This window comes from Tamandua tetradactyla, chromosome 2 (genome assembly GCF_023851605.1).
Source record: "Tamandua tetradactyla isolate mTamTet1 chromosome 2, mTamTet1.pri, whole genome shotgun sequence".
Classification (NCBI taxonomy): Eukaryota; Metazoa; Chordata; class Mammalia; order Pilosa; family Myrmecophagidae; genus Tamandua; species Tamandua tetradactyla.
Genome location: NC_135328.1, coordinates 121,034,155 through 121,043,873, shown reverse-complemented (window position 1 = coordinate 121,043,873; position 9,719 = coordinate 121,034,155). Strand labels below are relative to the sequence as shown.

General features: G+C 39.0%; 2 pseudogenes; one reads left to right on the top strand and one right to left on the bottom strand.

Annotated features, from left to right (window-relative positions):
* Positions 1 to 1,339: 1,339 nt before the first annotated feature.
* Positions 1,340 to 2,004, top strand: LOC143657218 (ras-related protein Rab-18 pseudogene; annotated as a pseudogene).
* Positions 2,005 to 6,143: 4,139 nt separating this feature from the next.
* Positions 6,144 to 7,705, bottom strand: LOC143657214 (DNA-directed RNA polymerases I, II, and III subunit RPABC4 pseudogene; annotated as a pseudogene).
* Positions 7,706 to 9,719: the final 2,014 nt, after the last annotated feature.

Here is a 9,719-nt window from a genome sequence, read left to right as displayed (position 1 = left end):
ATCACTTATTCCTACTGGCTCTCTCATCTCTAAATTTTTTTAGTGTCGAGACTAAGGAACCTGGAACAGGGCTCAGCCTGGCACCGCATACAATTGTGGGGCTTGATTTTTTTTTTTTAATAACATAATCTAAATAAAAATCCCCCCCCAAGTGATATTAATATATTAATATTACTAATGTTGATGTTGCTATTGATAAATTGATTCTAAAGGTTATATTGAAAGGCAAGAGACCTAGAATGGTCAATGCAATCCTAAAGAAGAAAGATAAAATTGGAGGATTCACACTACCTGACTCCAAGCCTTACAATAAGGTAAAGTAATCAAGATATTGTGGTGGTAGTGGTGAAAGGCTAAACACAAAGATTAATAGAGGAGGATTTATACATAAATATAGTCAACTGATTTTTGACAAAGCCTTGTAGGCCATTCCATGAGGAAAAGATAGTCTTTTCAACTAATGGTGATGAAAATATTGTGCATCCATATGCAAAAATATGTAATTAGATTTAGATCATATACCTTATAAACCAACAGTGATAAATCAGATGTGGATGTACCCTTGGTATTGTGTGATATGATATGAAAACGGCATTTTTATTCCTGCTTTTTTTCTTTTTCCTCCCCAAATCCATTACCCTAGTCTAATGATGGGGAAAAGATTAGACAAATAGGACATTAAGTGTTGTACTCTAGTTGAGAAAGTAGTACGCTACAGGAATACGGGCTAAGAATTGATTTTCTTTTTATCCCATTTTGACAGCATGCCATCATCATCATCATCACCATCACTTTTGTTTCCACGAGCCTTCACAGCTGACCCCATCAGCCTTTCCAGTCTCACCTCTCACTCTCCAGCACGAAACACAGTTCTCCAGCTATATTGCTCTGACTACCTGACGTTCCTTTGAGGAGCTGTCCCCTGTCTCTGTCCCCCTGCCCGACCTCTTCCTCTTCCTTTCCTTTCCACATCCTTAAATGCCTGCTAAAATCCAACACTTCCCTCAAGCCCTCCATCCAATGCCAGTAAATCTGTTTCTTCCACAGTACCTGAATGTTAGGTTATCAGAATGCCTGTTAGAGTGCTGTATAAATTTTGGGTCATCCTTGTTAGGCTGAGCTCCTGAAAGTTGTGCTCATGTCTAACACACAATTGGATCCCCCATTCCAGTGGCTGGGCCACTTGGCGCTTGATTAATAAGTAAGGCTGCATGCTGGATGGAAAATGCACACAGCAGGTCAAAGGTGGCAATGTGGTGTGGTGCACATGCCTGACAGCACTCCCAGGGCCAGGTTGAGAGCTGGGCCCTGGTGGCAGGAACCTGTGGAGGGGGTCGGGATGGACGAGGATGTGCTGACCACCCTTTAGATCCTTTTCATCAGTGAGAGTGGGGTGGACAAGTCCTGTCTGCTCTTGAGCTTCACAGAGTATACTTTTGATCCAGATTAACTTCAGTTGATTAAGTTGCAACAAAAAGAGGTGTTGACTTAGAGGTGAAAGCAATTCCAGTGGATGGCAATGAGTCCAAACTTGCAGTATGGGATACTGCTGGGCAAGAACTGTTCAAGGCATTATCTCCCAGCTATTACAGAGATGCACAGGGTGATTTAGCAGTTTACGATGCCACAGGAAGTGGCACCTTTCTTAAACTGCATACTTGGTTAAATGAATTGGAAACATACTGCACAAGGAATGACACAGTAAGCATGCTAGTTGGAAACAAAGTTGTTAAGGAAAATCGTGAAGCTGATTTCCAGGAAGGCCTGGAATTTGAACGAAAGCTTTCCATGTTATTTGTAGAGGCGAGTGCAAAACCTGTGGTGGTGTCCAGTGTGCCTTTGAGGACCTTGTTGAAAAGGTCATTCAGACCCCTGGACCAGCATAAAGGAATAAAACTGTCACACAGGGAAGGCCAAGGAGGAGATGCATATTTTCTGTGTTACAAACTCTGGGAAATGCTGTCTCATGTATTTGACGAGATAGTGACATCTTTCTGTATATAAACTCTAATTGCTATTTTAGGGAGCTTGCAGTTTGCACATATTTGTTTCGTATCATGGCAGTAGATATTTGCAAGAAATCCCACTCACTGACTTTCCCAGGTGAAACATTATGGTAACCATGCATAGTCTGCAGTTTTTTGCTTTTGTTTTTTTTTTTTGCATTGACAAGAAGTGCTTAGAAAGTGCTAATATTATTACCCTGGTAATAGTCTGCAGTTTTTAATGTAAAATAAAATAGATGTAGCTTTATGAGTACATTTGATTTTAGGAAGTATATTTTATACGTAATTTTGAAAAATCTATCCATCTAGTATATGCTGATACAAGGTCTGCTTTTAGTCTTCTCTTTGCTTAAATCCTCCTATCAGTTGCTGAATTACTTGGTATGTAAAGCTCCTGAAAACACTGGGGGCTGTATATATTTTATCAAACTGATGATTCCTTCAGGAGTAACAAAGAGCACAATCCCATCACTTCTCTAGGTTGTTCAGTGGCAGATTCTCTTTTAATACTAACCAAAATTCTCATGGTAGAATGTAACCCAGGCCACTTATAATTAAATCTCTATTTGTCTTAATGATGCTTCTGAACTAGCACTGATATGTTAAAGCAGTTCAGTCTCACTTTTAAATTTCCACGAATACCTCCTGTTGCTTGCCTGGAATTTTTCATTCTGTGGTATGTGTATTGGATGAATGGTCCCTTTGCGCAGCCTGTTGAGTATGTAGTATTTGGCAGAATGGCAGTAAGATTTCCCCCCATCATGGTTTCAGAAGGACATGAATAGTGTGTTTATTGTAACTTATATGGTACTTACCACTTTGCAAACCAACACTTTTTTTTTCATAAGTGTTGGTAGTGCTTGTCCACTTACCTCAATCACAGCTTGTTTAATGCTTAGGAGGCCCTGAATTTTACGACTTCGTAAATAGCTAGTTGTTATTTAAAATATTAAAAATAAATAAATAATAGGGGGAACAAATGTTAAAGTAAATTTAGTAGATTGAAATGCTAGTGATGAATGAAAGGGAGGGGTAAGGGGTATGGTATGTATGATTTTTTTTTTCTTTTATTTCTTTTTCTGAACTGATGCAAATGTTCTAAGAAATGATCAAGATGATGAATATACCAAAAAAATGTACTTGGAAATTTATTGCTTTTTTGTATATATGTTATATTTCACAATAAAAAATGTTTAAAAAAAATTTCTGTGTTTTGAGGGGTGAGGGTAGAAATACTAAATGATAATTTGAGAAAGGCATGTTGCTTCCAGGTTCTGATATGTCTGGGAAAATATACCATAACAAGTAGCCATTAGTTTATCAAAACCAGCTGCACAGACTAATAAATCTTTTCCACAGTATTAAAAAAAAAGCTGAGCAGCGGAACCAATGGTGCCTTCTAATTACCTTAGATCTGAGTATTTTTCAGATTTGTCAAGTACATTCGTGCAAAAATTGCTCTCATTCTGGTCATTTTACAAATGAGGAAATTAGGCTGCAATATTCACATGCAGGTCTATACTTTAGATTTTTTTTTCTTTTTTTTTCAAATGGGTAATCTGTGGTAATTCAACCAGGCAAGCATGAAGTTTCTGTCTATATTAGATATGAAGAAGGGATTTAGTGAATCAATTAACAGTCAAACAAATGCAGGAAACGTATTCAAATTATTTATAAGAAAAAAAAGTTTTTAGCAATGTTAGCATTGTTCTTTTCTTAGTTCAAATGACCAGCGAAAAAAAGTCAATTACTTATTAAAAATAGTTGTTCTGCTTGGCTTCACTTTGTCAGCAATGGGAACATGTTACATGGAATTTTTTTTTTTTAAGTTACATGGAACTTTTGATAGAGATACAGATGTTCTACAATTCGGTAAATCATCATTGCTATCATCACTTCATCATCCTCACCATGACAGTATTTGTCAATACCTTATCCTGTATTAGTTATTGATAAGTAATGTGAATATTTTTATTGCATCTACTTTTTTTTTCATTTTGGAAGGTTTAATTTTCTTTGCAGTTTAAAAAGTACATGTTAGCATCTAAAAACATGGGGAGATGTAGGATTGAATTCTTATAAAACTGCCGTTATTGGGGCTCTCTAGGTAAAGAGAACTGAAAGGAGATATGTATATACGTGTGTCTGAGTGCGTATCTATATATACATATAATGTAACTATTATGAGATTTATTATAAGAATCGGCTCATGCGACTGTGGAAATTGGAAAGTCCGAATTCCGGAGGCCAAGTTGCAAGCTGGAAACTCTAATGAAGGTACAGTTAAATTCCCCAAGAGGAGCTAGCTGGCTGAAGTAGAGGCTGAAATCCTGTCTGATTTGTCAAACACTTAAGCCTCCAACTGTTTGGATGAGGAAACCCGGTCATTGCTGAGAGCAATGAACTCGGTTGATTACAGCTTGGTTGATTTGAGATGCAAATGCTTCTACTTACGTAATACCTTTACTGTAGCAATCACACCAGTGCTTACTTGACCAAATAACTAGAACCCATTTCCTAGCTAAGATGACACATAGAATTAACTATCACATATGGTCATATGGTATTTCTATATTTAACTTTTTGAGGAACTCTTTACTTTCCAGTGGCTGCATCGTTGTGCATTTCCACCAACAAAGCACAGAGTTCCAATTTCTCCACATCCTCTCCGACACTTGGTTTTGATTGCATTTCACCAATGACTAATGATGTTGAATATCTTTTCATGTGTTCATTGGTCATTTGTAGATTGTCTTTGGAAAACTGCCTGTTAAGTCCTGTATCCATTTTTTTTTAATTGGGTTATCTTTTTTGTTGTTGAGTTGTAGGAGTTCCTTATATATTCTGGATATTAAGTCACTGTTAGATATATGATTTGCGACTATTTTCTTCCATTCTACTGGTTGTCATTTCACTTTCTTGCTAATATCCTTTGATGTACAACATTTTTTTTTAAATTTAATGAAGTCCACTTTATCTTGCATTTCTTTTGTTGCTCAGTTTTTGGTTTTGTATCTAAGAATCCATTGCCAAATATAAGGTCTTGGATTTCCCCTATGTTTTCTTCCAAGAGTTCCATGGTTTTAGCATTTTAATTTAGGTTCTGATCCACTTTGAGTTAAATTTTTGGATATGATGTCAGGTAGGGGTCCAACTTTATTCTTTTGCATGTAGAAATCCCATTCTGAGAAGGTTTTTTATTGTCTCCCTTAAAGCTCAGTCAAAGAGTCCTGGCCAGAACTCTGGCTGCTTCAAATTTTTCACTTCTTTTATGTGCATTGGCCTGAATTTCTTCAACCACTCATTCTCCAGACTGTGTTCTGCAAACGTGACCCTTCCAGCTCCTACAGGCTTTATGGACCAGAAAATCAGAAGAAAACCAATAGCAAAGTGATATTCTAGAATTAAACCAGTTCCTGAGATTCTTTAGGGGACCCGGGGGACACAGTGCATGTTTTAGTTTGCTAAATCTGCCAGAATGCAATATACCAGTAAGGGAACAATTTTTTTTTTAAATTCTGTTCTATTCACTTTACTAGGGGTTGATTTTGTCTTTCAGAGAACAACCATTAAAATTTGTCTTCTCTCTCACAAGATTTTAAAAATAATCAGGCATTATGTAGAAATACAGAAAGTCTTATATCAAGTAATACACGAAAAATAGAAGTCAAAATGATATATGTACATTGACAGCAAGTACACTGGTATACTCTGTACCAAATGATGCTACCTAGTTTACAAACTTTGTAAACTGGTGATGTAGGACAGTAGTTTCCAAGGAATATACTTAATCAGACCCTCAGAATACTCTAGAAACCTATATTTTAAACAAAACACCCAGTGATACTAGGTTTTGATTAAAAGTATGGTTTTAGGAAAAGCAATTCTAACCTTACGTGTGTCAGAGTAAATATACAAAAAAAATTAAATTATAAATCACGTAATTGAACAAAAAAATTATCTCTACAAAGCAATGATAGATATCTAAATACAGTATGGCTTAAAAAATGAGATAAAATTAAATTGTGTGTATGTAACTGTATTCATAAAGATAAGTATGCTAACCAAAATCTATACAGTGTGAAACATTAATGGCAAATCCAATGACAAACGATGATGCTGTTCTGAATTCATGTTTCATTGAGAGTCAAAAACCACCAATCTTTTAGTCCTTTTCTTGTACATTATTCTGTATCCACATTCTCTACATATGAGTGGATCCCTGGACTTTATATCATTTTCTGTATGAAGTTCTCCACAAATATAGATCATTGGCTGCTGCTTTGGGGGTTGCACATCCTTCTGGGTTATTGCAGCTGGGTTACTGCCAACTTCCCTAATGGAACAACTTTTAAAAAGGGAATTAATTAGGTTGCAAGTTTACAGTTCTAAGGCTGTGAAAATGTCCAAATTAAGGTACTAACAAGAGGTTACCTCCAATCAAGAAAAGCTGATGCCATCCAGAACACCTCTGTCAGCTGGAAAGGCACATGGTGACATCTGCTAGCTTTCTCTCCTGGCTTCTTTGATGGCTTCCCTGGTGGTGTTTTCTTTCATCTCTAAAGGTCTCTGACTGTGTGGACTCTGTCCATACTTTCCAAAAATGGTTCCCTCTTAAAAGGCTCCAGTAAGCAACTCCACCTTGAATGGGTGGAGACACACCTCCATGGAAACCATCTAATCAAAAATTACCACCCACAATTGGGTGGGTCACATCTCCACGGAAACAATAAAAAAGATCCCATCCAGCAATAGTAAATGAGGATTAAAGGACTTGGCTTTTCTGGGATATACAACAGTTTCAAACTGACATATTCCACCCTTTGGATCCCAAAAAGATATGTTCTTTCCAAATGCAAAATACACACGTTCCATCACAACATCCCAAAGCCTTAAACTATTTCAGTAAAAATAAAAATACAATACAATGTCAGAAACTGTACAAACTAGCATCAAAGCCAGTTACAGTCATAGTGTGTCTGAAGGCAAAATTCTTCTCTAGATCTGGACCTGTAAAAACTCAGAAAAGTTATCTGCTGCTTACATACAAAGCAAGGACAGTCATAAGATACATATTGCCATTTCCATAGGGAGAAATTGGAAGGAATACAGGGTTCACCGGACTTAGACAGAAAACCTGCGGGGCAAACTCCATTGGATTTCTAAGTCTGAGACTCATTTATCTTCGGGCTTTAGAAAGTGGCAGTCCCACCCTTTCCAAGGGCTTACACAGCAGCCCTGTCCTCTCCAAATGCAACCTTGGGAGACCCTGGGGAGTCCACCTTTTTCTCAGCTCCATCCTCTCCAAGCATTGGGGCAGCACCCAGGCTCTCTGCCATCTCTAGTGCACATACTCAATCCCCTCAGAACAATGTGGGGCAGCAAAGCTCTCCACAATCCCTAACAAATGTGTTCCACCCTTTCCAAGGTCTGCGGCACAGCTCTTCCAGAACATCAAGGTGGAAGACCAGCTCTCTGCCTTTGGGGCAAGCGCACCCTCTTCACGTGCATGGGTGGGTCTGCTCTTGTGGCCTGAGGTTTCTTGACTGCAGACTTTAGCTTCCATGGTTCTGCCTCTGAAGTTATTTTTCCTTCAGTTTGTCCCTTTTCTGTCTCTTTTAGTCCAGACTGGTAGTGATTCCATTCATACAGACCCCACAACACTCTTACTGGTTTTCTATGTAGTAGGTAGGGACCATAACCATCAGACAATAGGACTTTCCAATGAATCCTTCCTGGATAACTTCATCTCCAATGCTAACTTTTTCTGAAATAGCTGACTGGTTCCATGTTTGGTTAAATCCTCATGTGGCGCACTATTCTCTGGGGTGTCCCTCTCTGGAGGCCCAGAAAAACATCAATTTCTGGTTTCTTTTTGCCCAAGGGCTCAGTTCACAGCTTATCTCCTTCCTGTTGTATTTCACTATAAGCTGCAACGAGAAATCAGGCCACACTTTCCACATTTAATTTGGAGATCTCTTCTGCTAAATATCCAAGTTCATGGCTTTTAAAATCTGCCTTCTATCCAAAACCAGGAGTCAATTTTGCCAGATTCTTTGCCACTTTAAAACAAGGATTTCCTCTTTCCAGTTTGCAATAACAGATGCATCATTTCTGTCTCAGGTCTTATCAGGGGTATCTTTAGTGTCTACATTTTTACCGACAGTCTCTTCAAAGCAATCCAGGCTTTCTCTTTCAAGCTCCTCACAATTCTTCCAGAATCTTCCTTGTATCAATCTATAAAGCTGTTCCAACATGTTTGGTATTTGCAAACCACAGCACCCCACTTCTCTGGTATCAAAATCTGTTTTAGTTTTTTAGAGCTGCTGGAATGCAATGTACTAGTAATGGAACGACTTTTATAAAGGGGATTAATTAAGTTGCAAGTTTACAGTTCTGAGGCTGTGAAAATGTCCAAAGTAAGGCACCAACAAGAGTTAACTTAACTCGAGAAAGGCTGATGCCATCCAGAACCCACTGTCAGTTGGGAAGACATATGGCATCATCTGCTAGCTTCCTCTCCTGGCTTTTTCAACAGCTTCCCCGGGGATATTTTCTTTCATGCCCAATGGTTTCTGGCTGTGTGGACTCTGTCTGCATTTTGTAGAAATGGTTCCCTCTTAAAAGGTTCCAGTAAGTAACCCCACCTTGAATGGGTAGAGACACACCTCCATGGAAACCATCTAATCAAAAATTATCACCCACAGTTGGGTTTGTCACATCTCTATGGAAACAATAAAAAATATCCCAGCAATATTGAATGAGGATTAAAGGATGTGGCTTTTCTGGGATACATAATAGTTTCAAACCAGCACAGTGGGCTTTCTACATTTAGAGACTTACCATTAAGTCTAACCAGGGAGAAGGGACAAGAAGGTAAAACTGTGGGATTTTTTAGTCTCTTAACTTGAGTTTCTCATCCCCATCCTCATTCTACCCTCACCATTTGCTTTTCTCCCCATGAAACACTTTCCTTAAGGTGTTTAGTACCTATTTCCTGGCTCCTAGTACCTGCAGTCGCCTTATTTCTAACTTTGTAGGTTGTAGACCACTGAGGTGCTCCTTGGGACAAAAGCTCAGATTTCCACCAGGGCCGTGGCCCCTCACCTAGTCTTTGAGAATTTATCTAATAGGGAGTGTTTGAAAAACCACTGAGGTGGCTCTTCCTTCCCCAACATTAAAAATGACAGAGAGAGTAGTTGACCTTGATCTACAGCATCTGCTTGGCCAAAGAGTCCCAGAAACTGGATGCTGGCCTCCCAGCTGTCAGAAACACCATCCTCAGCCGACAGGGGATGGCACGTTGACTCCATTATTCATGGACAGCACAGCTTCAGGGATGTTAGATCGTGAGCTGGAAGGTTTGGATGCACCACCCCACGGGGCCTGACTCAGCTACCAGGCTAGACCACTTGGTGGATAGTTGGCTGCTGAAGCCTCTGGCACCCAAATCCAGGGAAATGTTAATAGCACCTGCAAGATAAACACATACTTTTGGCTAGTAGCTATTCTTCCACTGCCAAAACAAGCCCTTTGGTGCTTGTCAGTTTCTTGGAGGTGGAATCCAGCTCATTTTCTTGCTCTGAGCAAAGAGCTCAGGGAACAGCTCAATGACTCAATGAACATCATGACAACTGGCTGAAACTGGAAGGACAGAATCAGAGGCGTCATCCAAAACCAGAGTCTGAACAAATAGGGCCCACTGTTGACTTG